The sequence below is a fragment of the Lathyrus oleraceus genome, chromosome 1 (assembly GCF_024323335.1).
Source record: "Lathyrus oleraceus cultivar Zhongwan6 chromosome 1, CAAS_Psat_ZW6_1.0, whole genome shotgun sequence".
Lineage (NCBI taxonomy): Eukaryota > Viridiplantae > Streptophyta > Magnoliopsida > Fabales > Fabaceae > Lathyrus > Lathyrus oleraceus.
The window spans coordinates 176,680,536-176,695,515 of record NC_066579.1 but is presented as its reverse complement, the minus strand read 5'-3'; positions in this window follow the sequence as shown (position 1 = coordinate 176,695,515).

Here is a 14,980-nt window from a genome sequence, read left to right as displayed (position 1 = left end):
ATAATCCTTGATGGGATTTCTCCAGTCTTCAATTCCTGAATCATCTATATTGAATATCTCGAAATTTTCTTCGTCACCATATCCTAATCTTATTGACTCCAAGTTTGATGGGGACAACTTGGTAGGTATGACTCTTCCTCTAACTTCAATGGCCTCTTCTAACTTTTCCTTCGACACTTTATATCCAGACGGAAGTTGAGCAAGGTCATTTGCCTCTTGATTTTCCATCCTGGGAATGTGCCTAAAGGCCACATTGTCGAATTCCTTGAGAAGTTTATTGGCTATTACAAAGTACATGATTAAATTCTCTTTCACACATTTATATTCTTTAGTCAACTGCTTTATCAACAGTTCGGAGTCACCCATTATTTCGACTCTTGTTGCCCCCAATTTCAACAATATTTCAAGTCCAGCAATCAAAGCTTCATATTCTGCTTCATTATTTGAACACGGACTTTCAACTTTGTACTTGAATTTTGTTGGAATTCTATCTGGAGAAATAATCAACATCCCAACACCAGTCCCATTCTTATGACTGGAACCGTCAAAATACAGTTTCCATGGTTCTAATTCGACATACTCTACATTTTCATCTATAGAGTGGTCAGCTATAAAATCAGCAACCACTTGTCCTTTCACAGCCTTTAAAGGCAAATATTTCAAGGAATATTCTGTCAATGCTAAAGCCCATTTTCCGATTCGACTATGTAAAATAGGTTTAGATAACATATATTTTATTACGTCGAAATGAGAAGAAATGTACACATCGACAGGCCTTATATAATGCTTTAATTTCATACAAGCAAAATATACACATAAACATAGTTTTTCTATAATACTATATCTAGTCTCAACATCATTTAGGACTCTACTGAGATAATAAATGGCCCTTTCGACGCCATTCTCATCTTCTTGGCACAACATACTTCCTAATGTTTTATCTGATGTAGAAATATACAGTCTCATACTTCTTTTTCTACAAGGAGACATTAGAATTGGAGGACTATCCAGGTATTCCTTGATTTTGTAGAAGGCAGCTTGTTGTTCTTGCCCCCATGCAAATTCTTCCTTCTTTAGTCGAAGTAGAGGAGAGAAGGCTTGTGTTTTTCCACTAAGGTTGGAGATGAATCTTCTGAGAAAGTTGATTTTCCCCATCAAAGACTGCAGCCCCTTTTTCGTTGATGGCGCTTTCGCCTCCATTATGGCTTTGACTTTGTTTTCATTTATTTCGATCCCCTTCTTGTGGACCACAAAACCTAAGAAATCACCCGTCTGCACACCAAAAGCACATTTAAGGGGGTTCATTTTTAAACCAAACTTCCTCATCCTTTCAAAGGATTGTCGAAGATTGTCTATATGACTTTTTCCTGAAACAGGCTTGATCACAATATCATCAATGTACACTTGCATGAAAGTTTCAATAAAGTCATGAAAAATGGAATTCATAGCCCGTTGGTAAGTTGCTCCAGCATTTTTTAGACCAAAAGGCATTACTACCCGTTCGTACGTTCCTATCGCTCCAGGACAACGGAAAGTTGTTTTAGGAACATCTTCTTCAGCAATAAAAATTTGATTGTAGCCAGAGTATCCATCTAACATACTTAAATACTCGTGGCCTGCTGTAGAATCTATGAGCATTTCTGCCACTGGCATAGGATATTCATCCTTTGGGGTAGCTGAATTTAAGTCTCGAAAATCAATGCATACCCTAAGTTTGCCATTTTTCTTAATTACAGGAACTATATTTGCAATCCATTCGACATACCTGGTTGTGCGGACGAACTTGCATTTTAGAAGTCTTTCGACCTCTTCTTTTATTTTCGACAAAATCTCTGGTGTGAAGCGTCTTGGAGTCTGCTTTACTGGCTTCTTTCCTTCCATTATTGGCAGCTGCAATTCGACCAAACTTCTATCTAAACCAGGCATCTCGTCGTAATCCCATTAGAAGCAGTCTTTGAACTCTTTCAGCAACTGGACTATTTTGACTTTAAATTGGGGATCCATCTTTGCGCTTATGTAGGTTGGTCTGCTTTCTGCCCCCAGTCCTAAATTTATTTCTTCTAATGGATCCTGCGCCACCATCTTCACGTTAGTTGACACTGGATCTTTTTCGAACCCCAGAGGTTCGTCGTCATAAATGGCGTCAAGCTTTTGCTGTTGCCATTTGCCCATCTGGTTGATATCATAATCTTCTACAACGTCTCTTTGGGGGCATTGTTCTTTGGAATTTCCTTTGTTGGCTTCGACACCAATATATTTTACTTCAGCCTCAAGGGCCTCTTTGAGTTTGTTTTCGGCTATGTAAGCCGTAATTCTTTCGAGCGCTGATTCTTTACTCGTCATTGCCAAATTCGCTTCCCCATCCTATTGGTGCTATATGAGTAGTCCCCCACATGTAAGATTCGCCAATCACTTCTTTGTCCCGCTGAAAACCATGTGTAGGATGAAGGTACATGGAGCAGTAGGCGTTGTCTGTTGCTTTTAGGTCGAACTCGGCTGGGTTGCATGGAGGTATGTGAGCCAGGTTCTTGTCGAAACTTCGAATGTTGACATTGTTCACTTCTGTCATGAAATAACTTTGATCAGCTTCAATGTTTTTGACAATCCTGTCTGGTCTCCAGATGGCTATTCGCTGATGCATTGAAGAAGGTACTGCTCCTACACCATGAATCCACTCCCTTCCAAGTAGTAAGTTGTAATTCGCCCTTGAAGCAATGACCATGAACATTGTTGGCCTTGTTATGGTTCCAACAGTCAAATCCACTTGGATAACGCCCATAGTGGTTCCTACCTTTCCTTCATAGTTCGACAGCACCATGGTGTGAGGTTTTGCGTCTGAATCATCCTTCCCAATCTTCCTTAGCATGAAATGAGGCATCAAATTTACTGCTGCTCCGCCATCTACCAGTATCTTGTTTACACCAACATTCTCAACCTTTCCTTTTATGAACAAATGCTTTAAATGTGCCTTCATGGAATCATCTGGCCTTTCGAAGAAAGCATTCTGTTCTTCGATACAACCATTGTTCATGACGTAGTAGCAAACAGGCCTATGTACCATTGTTTCCTCCTCCATCTCATCTTCCTCGTCTTCGACCTCCATGATTCTATCATAATCTTTAGGGAGGACAGAAACCACATTGCAGATCACATTAAAGGACGCTTCTGAGTCAGATTCGAAGTTGTCAGTTTTTTCGTCGTCTTCTTACACCTTCTCTTTGGACACCACTGGTTCGACCACGCTGCCAGGATTGATCTGGTGGGAGGTCTCCTCTATGTTTACTATCTGAGCATTGTTACTGGATTCTACTTTATCTTTGCTGTCAGCATCTTTTCCAATCACACTTTTTTCTGCAGCTTCTTTTTCTGCCCTCTTCTGCCTCTGGAATCTTCTCCATTGGGATCTTGACATAGGATTTTTCCCTTTGTAGTTTTCTGAAGGATATGGTCTTGGCTTGTGCTTCTCCAACTGTTTCTTGCCTTCCATCGAAGTGCCTCTCTGAACTTCAAAATTTCTCCATTTTTTCTGTCCTTGAGCATCTCTAATGGGTTGAACCCATTTGTCATCCGTTGCTTTGTTGGATGGTTTGTAAGTGTTATTATGTCTCTCTCCACGCCCCCATTTGTGATGATAACTTTTTCTTGGGTCATATCCTATTGTCCCCCAATTTTCTTTTCTCTTGGCTTTATCCACTGCTTCCAGATTGGTTGTTGCCTTCCTGTCAAAAATTGCACTGCAACGTGGGCATAACATCACTTCAGTCCTCATCTTTTGGCACCTCTCGATGAATTCCACTAGATTTTCATCTTCTTTGGGATATGCCAGCCTTTGGTACTCCTTTCGACGGCAATCTTCATCCACTTCTGCCAGGTTTCTCTGAGACACTTCCACCATATTTACCCCAACACTTCGTCCGTCAGCAATGCTTAATTCGTTCATTTTTTTAATAAGTCTTTCTTCTTCGACTTCGACATCTCTTGGTATCTAGTCAAACTCCTTTTCTGGGCAGCAACACCAAGATATGTTCTTGGGACCATGTTTGCAGCAACATTTGTTCGAATTTCTTCTGGAGTCTTCCATTACCCTACGTAGGATTCCAGGGGTCACAGGCTTCATAGGACCATCCACAGCTTCTGCTTTGATCCATGCGACCTCTTTGTTGAAAGGTCCCATAATGTTGACGCAGCTTGAGACATCACCTACCCTCATTTGGTCAGGATCAAGGCCTTCAGTAGCCTTGTTTTCAATAGTGAGGTCTTCAATAACCTTCTTTTTTTATGATAGGGAGATTGTCAAATGTCTCAGTTGTTTTTTCATTATTGCTCAAAGGTAAATCCCCCCAACCGGTTGGCTGGATTGCATTGATATCGATACGAGAACTTGCAGGCGCAGTGTATTTCTCTAGATAATCGTACTTCCCACTTGGTTGTCCCAAGCAATCCCAATTTGCTCCTTGTCGACCTACAACATCTTCAGCAATATTATCATTGTCCTTTTTGTCGAAACCTTCAGTAGTTTCACTCTTTTTCCGATCGTCAAAGCCTTCAGTGACTTCAACTTTGTTCTGGTTTGTAAGATCATCAGCAATCTCAACCATGTTGATATTAGTGTCGAAACCTCCAGCAGCTTCCACCATTTCAAAATTGCCGTCAGGAGCAACTTCGACCTCCACCATATTCACAATGGATGGTTCAGCATAATGGGCTTCGACTGGTTGCATGGGATTCGAATCAATCCTCATCTGTTGTTTTGGCTTATCACCAAACTTCAGCCTTCCATCACGGATAGCATTTTGAACGAGATCCCTGAAAAGGAAACAACGAGACGTTTTAAGGCCCAGAAAGTTATGGTATTTACAAAACCCTCTCTTTTTCGGTTGTTCCACAGGCGGTTCTTTAGCGCCTGGTGGTTTTATTAATTGACCATCTTTAACCAATAAGTCAAAAATCTCGTCACATTTGGTGATATCGAATGTATAAGTTCTTTTAGGAAATTTATCATTGGTTTTAACTGGGTTTCCGTTCGACGGAGTTAGTACTTTACACGAATATGGTGGGCCTTGCTTCAGTTCTGCTAAGTCAATCTCTTGTTCGTCGAAGTTACTTGGTTTGTTTTCGTCGTATTCATCATCTTGACAAACCCCTACATAGGCCACCCTTTCTTTTTTATTCTTATTTGCTCTGAATTTTTCATCCCTCAATCTTTCGACTTGTCTCACCCTATCTGCTAATTGCGCCATATCCCTCAAATACTGGGTGTCTAGTTTCTTTCTTATAGAATAATCGAGACCCCCTGCGGCCATTTCGACTAACTCATGTTCTGGCACTGGAGTGAAACATCTAGCCTTTAGCAACCTGAACCTATTTAAATAATCGTCTATTGGTTCTGAGTGTTTTTTCTTAACAATGGCTAATTCCTTCAGACTTATTTTGGTTTGTCCCATGTAAAATTGTTCATGGAATAACCTATCTAATTGGGTCCACGTATACACTGAGTTTGCAGGCAAAGATGTAAACCAAGTAAACGCGTTTTTCGTCAAGGAACTAGGAAAGTATTTTATTTTCAAATTTTCATTACAGGCTATCTCTCCTGCTTCGATCAGATAACGTGCTACATGTTCTATGGTGGATTCACTAGTATCCCCTTAGAATTTGGTGAACTTAGGAACTTTCCATCTTGGGGCAATTCTTCTTGCAGAATATATTCCGACAGTGGGGAAGCGTAACTGGGCCTTTGTAATCCCATGTTCACCCCATTTTGTGCCATTATCGTTTCGACCATGGCCGCTAAATTGTTTTTGGCAGGCAAGTTATTATACCGGATTCGTTGTTGCAACACAGCATCAGCGTCCTGGCCTCTCTGGATTACTATCCTTCTAGGCTCTTGTGGAACAGGGATTTCGACACGAGGATGTTCGACTACTCCCTCTTGGTTTCTGACGTTTTCCTGGGGATTATCTAATGGTATTTGATTTATTGTAGGCTCTTCTTGGACCGCCACCACTAGGTTCTGAACCACTTGTTCTCTATGTCGAGTTTGAGGGACCCCAAAAAAGTCAGCAATGCGCGTCATTTGCATTGCCAACAATTGGTTTGTTTGGGTGGTGTTTTGTATTAGAGGATTAAACACCGCCCCCATTTGTTGTGTCAACATTTGGACCATATCATGATTACTCTCGTCCATTTGTTGTCTAATTATTTGCGCAGAATTATTTGTTATTGCTGGCATGTGAACTGGTTGTTGGTTTAGTCTACTCATGTTTCCGCCATATCCCGACCCTTGTAATGGTGAAGACATATTGGCCATAGAGTCAGAATATAATACTGGCGAATTGTGTAAATTGGCCATTATCGAAGTTGGCATTCCAAATGGTTGTTCCCTACCAGGCAGAGGCATGGTGAAATTTGTCACAAAAGGCCTAGAAGTATTCCCTATAGGAGGAGGTGTCCCGACAGGCATTTGCTGCGCCCTAATGGACGAACTAGGCGCATTTTGCGATATTGAAACCGCTGGTATTGACCCTGTTGACGAAGGCATAGCCTCTAACACAGGGACTGATCCCACATTTCCTCCTGTCGAAGGGATAGGGTTGGATACTGGGATTGCTTCATTTGGATTAGGATTATTTGGATTATTTGGCTGATTCGCCATTTTCCGTACTCTCGTTCGTTTAGGTCTTTCTACGTCAGATACGACCAATCTACCGCTTCTTAGTCTCATACAAAGAAGAAGAAACCTTGAGTAAAGATTATTTAAATCTTAGATTTTTGCACTAGTCCCACCAGGTGTGCCAATTTGTTCGCTGTGGATTTTGGCGAACAACCTCTGGTTTTCCAAAACTTGTCGAATTGGGTTACTTGCAGGATCAACCATACAAATCCTAGGACATGTGCAAATTTAAACAACTTTGTAACTCTTTAGAACAACCTTTGTGTCTTTTATTTGGTTTACTAAATCTTTCATGTCGAAAGACATTTGACTAAAAGTGCGTAAGTAAAAGTAAACTTAACAAGACTAAGGTAAATGGCAAAAAATAAATTGGCGAAGAGTAAATTGCATAAAGTAAAATGCGAAGGATAAATGACTGGTAAATGTAAAGGAAAATTTGTAAAGAACTTTGAAATTTATAAGATAAAACTTTTAAATAAATGGTGTTTGTTCACACGTACATTTTCCAGATAAGACTCTTTTCTCTCACACGGGTACTCTGAGTATTTTTTGCAGGAATTTTGTACAAGTTTTTTCCACCCCCTATTCTGATAACAACTATCCTATTTATACACAAACAAATTAACTATCACTAACGAATAAATCCTAAAACCATGACACTTGGCTCTCTGTATAACTTCCTTTCGCCAGGTGCTTCCACGCGTCTTCTGCCAAACGTCACAACTCTTTTGAATTTGAATTTCTACTTTACGTCGAAATGATGTCTCTCTTCAGACTCGTCGAATTTGTCGAAATACCATAATGTCATCCATACTTGTCAAAGACGTCTTTTCATCTGCAAACATCTTCTCTTGTCGAAATGTCGAACCACCAACCTGAAGAAGTGTCGAAACAATATCTCTATTTGTCGAAAACATTATTCTGCTGCTAACTTCATGGCATCAAATTTACATATATACAGAGTAACACCTAAAAGATGTTGGTGCCTTCTTTCAACAAGCATATTTTGTTGAGGGGTATAAACATACGAGGTTTGATGATGAATTCCTTGAGTTGAGTAAAAGTCTTTTAAAAAGAACCCAGGGCCATTGTCAGACCTTATAATTTTGATGGTAGTATTGAATTGAAAAAAAAGGAACATATTGTTTGCTTGCATCCTCGATAGCAAGATTATGAGGTCATTGGATATCCTCTGAAGCTACAAAGTTATAACAGAACCGGAGATCTGTATACGTGCGTTTTCGACGCCATGAGATTTGGTGTACGAAATGCTTTTTTTTCGACAAATGATGACATGGGACGAAACGATTTGATTAATGAGCATGGTTCGACACTTCGACAAAATGGAGGTTTCGTCGTTTCGACAAAGATCTTTGTAGCTAGAAAAGTACTTTGACAAGACATGGAAGACATTGCAGTATCTTGATAATTCGACAAAAAAATCCTAAAGGAAGACGTCGTTTCGACTTAAAGTGTAAATTTGAATTTAAAAAGTTGTAACGTTTGACAGAAGACGCGTGGAAGCATCTGGCGAAAAGATGAAAGCCGTTCGTCACAGTTTTAGGATTTAACCGTTAGTGACAGTTATGTTATTTGTATATAAATAGGGTAGTTGTTATCAGAAAGGTGTGTGAAGAATTACTTATACAAAATTCCTGAAAATACTCAAAGTACCCGTGTGAGAGAAAAGAGTCATATTTGGAACATGTATGTGTAAACAAACACCAATTCCTTCAAAGTTTATTTTATAAAGTTTAAAGTTCTTTACAAATCTCTTTTATGTTTTCCAGTCATTTATCTTTCTGTACTTTCTACTTTTCGACACTTTACATTTCATCAGTTATTTTCCGCCATTTACTTTATCTTGTTAAATTTACATCAACTTAACGCTTTAGTCAACATATTTCGACGTAAAACACTTAGAGAACAAAAATGAAATACATGAAAGTGATTCTAGACATCCTCAAGACCATCTAGATCTGCACATGTCCTAGGATTTGTATGGTTGATCCTGCAAGTAACCCAATTCTACAAGTTTTGGTAAACCAGAGGTTGTTCGCCAAAATTCACAGCGAACAAATTGGCACGCCCAGTGGGACAGTGCAGAAATTTAGAAAAGTTAGATAATCGCTAGTCAAAATCTGTCCTTCATTGTATGAGACTGAGAAGCGGTAAATTAGCCGTATCCGAAGTAGAAATACCTAAAAGAACAAGAGTAAGGAAAATGGCGAACCAGCCAAATAACCAAAACGAATCCATCCCAGTATCCAACCCTGTCCCTTCGACAGAAGGCAATATAGGATCGGTCCCTGTGTCAGAGGCGGTACCTTCGTCAGCAGGGTCGATACCAGCGGTTTCGATGTCGCAAAACGCGCCTAGTTCGTCCGTCAGGGCACAACAAATGCCCATTGGGACACCCCCTCCTGTGGGAAACACTTCTAGGCCTTTTGTAACAAATTTCACCATGCCTCCGCCTGGTAGGGAACAACCCTTCGGAATGCCAACTTCGGTGATGGCAAATTTACATAACTCCCCGTTAATATATTCAGACTCGATGGCCAACGTGTCTTCACCCTTACAAGGGTCAGGATATGGTGGAAACATGAGTAGACTGAATCAACAACCACTTTACGTGCCGCCGATAAAAAATAATTCGGCGCAAGTAATTAGACAGCAGATGGACGAAAGTAATCATGATATGGTCCAAATGTTGACGCAACAAATGGGAGCGGTGTTTAATCCACTAATACAAAACACCACCCAAACAAACCAATTATTGGCGGCGCAGATGACGCGCCTTGCTGATTTCTTTGGAGTCCCTCAAACTCGACACAGAGAACAAGTGATTCATAACCCAGCGGTAGCGGTCCAGGAAGAACCTACGATAAACCAGATACCGTTAGACAATCCTCAAACGAACGTCAGAAACCAAGAGGATGTAGTCGAACAGCCTCGTGTCGAAATCCCCATTCCACAAGAGCCTAGAAGGATAGTAATCCAGAGAGGCCAGGACGCGGATGCTGTATTGCAACAACGGATACGGTATAATAATCCACCTGTCGAAAACAACTTGGCAGCCATGGTCAAAACGATAATGGCACAAAATGGGATGAACATGGGTTTACAAAGGCCTAGTTACGCATCCCCACTATCAGAATACATTCTGCAAGAAGAACTGCCACCGAGGTGGAAAGTCCCTAAGTTCACAAAGTTCTCAGGGGACACTAGTGAGTCCACTATAGAACATGTGGCACGTTATCTGATCGAGGCAGGGGAGATAGCCCGTAACGAAAATTTGAAAATAAAATATTTCCCTAGTTCCTTAACAAAAAACGCGTTTACTTGGTTTACATCTTTGCCTGCAAACTCAGTATATACGTGGACCCAATTAGAAAGGCTGTTCCATGAACAATTCTACATGGGACAAACGAAAATAAGTCTGAAAGAATTAGCCAGTGTCAAGAGAAAACACTCCGAACCAATAGATGATTATTTAAATAGGTTCAGATTGCTAAAGGCTAGATGTTTCACCCCAGTGCCAGAACATGAGTTGGTCGAAATGGCCGCAGGGGGACTAGACTATTCTATAAGGAAGAAACTAGATACCCAGTATCTGAGGGATATGGCACAATTAGCGGATAGAGTGAGACAGGTCGAAAGGTTAAGGGACGAAAAATTCAGGGCAAATAAGAATAAAAAAGAGAGGGTAGCCTACGTAGGGGTTCGCCAAGATGATGAGTTCGACGAAAACGAACCAAGTAGCTTCGACGAACAAGAAATTGACCTAGCAGAACTAAAACAAGGGCCACCTTATTCGTGCAAAGTACTAACTCCGTCGAACGGAAACCCAGTCGAAACCAACGATAAGTTCCCCAAAAGGACTTATACGTTCGACATCACCAAATGTGACGAAATCTTCGATCTGTTGGTTAAAGATGGTCAATTAATAAAACCACCAGGCGCTAAAGAACCGCCTATGGAACAACAGAAAAAGAGAGGTTTTTGTAAATACCATAATTTTCTGGGCCATAAGACGTCTCGTTGTTTCCTTTTCAGGGATCTCGTTCAAAATGCTATCTGTGACGGAAGGCTGAAGTTTGGTGACAAACCAAAACAACAGATGAAGATCGACTCGAATCCTATGCAAGTAGTCGAAGCCCACTACGCTGAACCATCCGTCGTAAACATGGTGGAGGCCGAAGTTGCTCCTGATGGCAATTTGGAAATGGTGGAAACCCCTGGAAGCTTCGACGCAAATGTCAACATGGTCGAGATTACTGATGATCTCGCAAGCCAGAAAAGAATAGAAACTACTGAAGGTTTCGACAAGAAGGACGGTGACAATGCTGTCGAGAATGTGGAGTTTTGACAAGAGGAGAATTGGGACCGCTTGGGACAGCCAAGTGGGAAATATGATTATCTTGTGAAGTACAACGCGCCGGCGAGCTCTCAGATCGACATCAACACAATCCAACCAAGCGGTTGGGGAGATGCTTCTTCAGAAAACAATGAGGAAACAGTCGACGCAATTGAGCATGCCCCTAATACGAAGGAGAGGGTTACTGAAGACCCAGCGATTGAAAACAAGGCTGCTGAAGGCCTTGATTCTAACAAAACGAAGAAAGGTGATATCGCCAACTGCATCAACACCATGGGGCCTTTCAGTGAAGAAGTCACAAAAATCAAAGCGGAAGCCGCTAACGGTCCTTCGAAGCCCATGATCAGTGGGATTCTGCGTAGGACAATGGAAGACCCCAGAAGGAATTGGAACAAATGCTGTTGCAAACATGGTCCCAAGACCATCTCTTGGTGCTGCTGCCCAGAGAAAGAGTTCGACCAGACACCAAAAGGCGTCGAAGGCGAAGAAGAGAGGCTCATCAGGAAGATGAACGAATTAAGCATCGCCGACGAACGAAATGTTGGGGTAAATATGGTAGAAATATCTCAGAAGGACCAGGTCGAAGAGGGCGAAGATCGTCGTCAGAAAGAGTACCAAAGGTTGGCGTATCCTAGAGAGGAGGAAAACTTAATGGAATTCATCAAGAGGTGCCAAAGGATGAAAACCGAAGTGATGTTGTGCCCACGCTGCAGCGCAGTCTTCGACAGGAAGGCAGCAACCAACCTGGAAGCGGTGGATAAGACCAAGAGGAAAGAGAATTGGGGAACAGTGAGATATGACCCAAGGAGAAGTGATCACCACCAGTGGAGGCACGGAGAGAGACGCCAGAACACCTATAAACCATCTGACAAAGCGACGGACGACAAATGGGTTCAACCCATTAGGGACGCCCAGGGGCAGAAGAAATGGGGAAAGTTCGAGGTTCAGAGAGGCGCGTCGATGGAGGGAAAGAAGGAAATGGAAAAACACAAGCCAAGACCGTACCCTTCAGAGAATTACAAAGGCAAAAATCCCATGTCCAGGTCCCAATGGAGGAGGTTCCAAAGGCAGAAGAGGGCAGAAATAGAGATGGCAAAAAAGAACATGAACGGTCCAGACGAAGCAGAATCTAGCGACAATCGTCAGACAAGGAGCAGGAAAGAGACTCCCCTCCAGATCAATCCTAGCAGAGTTGTCGAATCGGTGGCGTCGAAGGAGAAGATGCAGGAAGATGATGAAGTAACCGACAGTTTTAACTCTGACTCAGACGCATCCTTCAACGTGATTTGCAACGTGGTCTCTGTTCTCCCTAGAGACTATGATAGAGTCATGGAAATTGAGGATGAAGGAGACGAAATGGAAGAAGAAACGATGGCACACAAGCCCGTCTGCTACTACGTGATGAATAACGGATGCGTCGAAGAGCAGAATGCTTTCTTCGAAAGACCAGACGACTCCATGAAAGCGCATTTGAAACCTCTGTTTATAAAAGGGAAGGTGGAAAATGTTGGTGTGAATAAGATACTGGTGGACGGGGGAGCGGCAGTGAATTTGATGCCCCACTACATGCTGAAGAAGATTGGAAAAGACGATTCGGACGCGAAGCCTCACAACATGGTGCTGTCGAATTACGAAGGGAAGATAGGAACAACTATGGGAGTCATCCAAGTGAACTTAACTGTAGGAACCATAACAAGGCCTACAATATTCATAGTCATCGCTTCGAAAGCCAACTACAACCTATTGCTTGGTAGGGAATGGATTCACGGCGTGGGAGCTGTACCCTCTTCAATGCACCAGCGGATAGCCATATGGAGGCCAGATGGAATCGTCGAAAACATCGAGGCTGACCAAAGCTACTTCATGACCGAGGTGAACACTGTCAACAGCCAAAGCTTCGACAAAAACCTGGCTCATATACCTCCCTGCAGCCCGGCAGAATTCGACTTGAAGACGACAGACAATGCCTATTGCTCCATGTACCTACATCCAACGTATGGTTTCCAGTGGGATAAAGAAGTGATTGGCGAAACTTACATATGGGGAACCACTCATATAGCGCCGACGGGATGGGGTAGCGAATTTGACGATGACGAGTGAACAATCAGCGATCGAAAAGATTACGGCTTACATAGCCGAAAACAAATTAAAAGAGGCCCTTGAGGCTGAAGTAAAAAATATGGCTGTCGAAGCCAACCAAGAGAACTCCAACAAACAATGTCCCCAAGAAGACGTTGCGGAAGATCATGTCACCAACCAAATGGGCGGATGGCAACACCAAAAGCTTGACGCCATTTACGACGACGAACCTCTGGGGTTCGAAAAAGATCCAGTGTCAACTAACGAGAAGATGGTGGCGCAGGATCCTTTAGAAGAAATAAACTTAGGAGTGGGGGCAGAACATAGACCAACGTACATAAGCGCAAAAATGGACCCCCAGTTCAAGGTCGAAATAGTCCAGTTGCTGAAAGAGTTCAAAGACTGTTTCGCATGGGATTATGACGAAATGCCTGGTCTTGACAGAAGTCTGGTCGAAATGCAGTTGCCAATAATGGAAGGGAAGAAGCCAGTAAAGCAGACTCCGAGACGCTTCGCACCAGAAATCCTGTCGAAAATAAAAGAAGAGGTCGAAAGACTTCTAAGATGCAAGTTCATCCGCACAACCAGGTATGTCGAATGGATTGCAAATATTGTTCCAGTAATTAAGAAAAATGGCAAACTAAGGGTATGTATTGATTTTCGAGACTTAAACTCGGCTACCCCGAAGGATGAATATCCTATGCCAGTGGCAGAAATGCTCATAGATTCTGCAGCCGGCCATGAGTACTTAAGTATGTTAGACGGATACTCTGGCTACAACCAAATTTTTATCGCTGAAGAAGATGTTCCTAAAACGGCTTTCCGTTGTCCTGGAGCCATAGGAACGTACGAATGGGTAGTAATGCCTTTTGGTTTAAAGAACGCTGGAGCGACTTACCAACGCGCCATGAATTCCATCTTTCATGACTTCATCGAAACTTTCATGCAAGTGTATATTGACGACATTGTGATTAAGTCTGTTTCAGGAAAAAATCATATAGATCATCTTCGACAATCCTTTGAAAGGATGAGGAAGTTTGGTTTGAAGATGAACCCACTTAAATGTGCTTTTGGTGTGCAGGCGGGTGATTTCTTAGGCTTTGTGGTCCATAAGAAGGGGATCGAAATAAACGAAAATAAAGCCAAGGCCGTAATGGAAGCGAAAGCGCCATCAACCAAAAAGGGGTTGCAGTCTCTGCTAGGGAAAATCAACTTTCTCAGAAGATTCATCTCCAACCTCAGTGGGAAGACGCAAGCTTTCTCTCCTCTACTTCGACTAAAGAAAGAAGACTTCGCATGGGGGCAAGAACAGCAAGCGGCTTTCGACAAAATCAAGGAGTACCTGGCTAATCCCCCAATCCTGATGTCTCCTTGCAGAAAAAGAAATATGAGATTGTACATTTCGGCATCAGACAAAACATTAGGAAGTATGTTGTGTCAAGAAGATGAGAATGGCGTCGAAAGGGCCATTTATTATCTCAGTAGAGTTCTGAACGATGCCGAAACTAGATATAGCATTATAGAAAAACTATGCCTGTGTGTATATTTCTCTTGTATCAAATTAAAGCATTATATAAAACCTGTCGATGTATATATTTCTTCCCATTTCGACGTAATAAAGTATATGTTATCTAAGTCTATTTTACATAGTCGAATTGGAAAGTGGGCTTTGGCTTTAACAGAATACTCCTTGAAATATCTGCCTTTAAAAGTGGTGAAAGGACAAGTGGTCGCTGATTTCATAGCGGACCATTCTATAAACGAAGATGTGGAGTACGTCGAACTAGAACCTTGGAAACTGTACTTCGACGGTTCCAGTCATAAAAATGGAACTGGCGTTGGGATGTTGATTA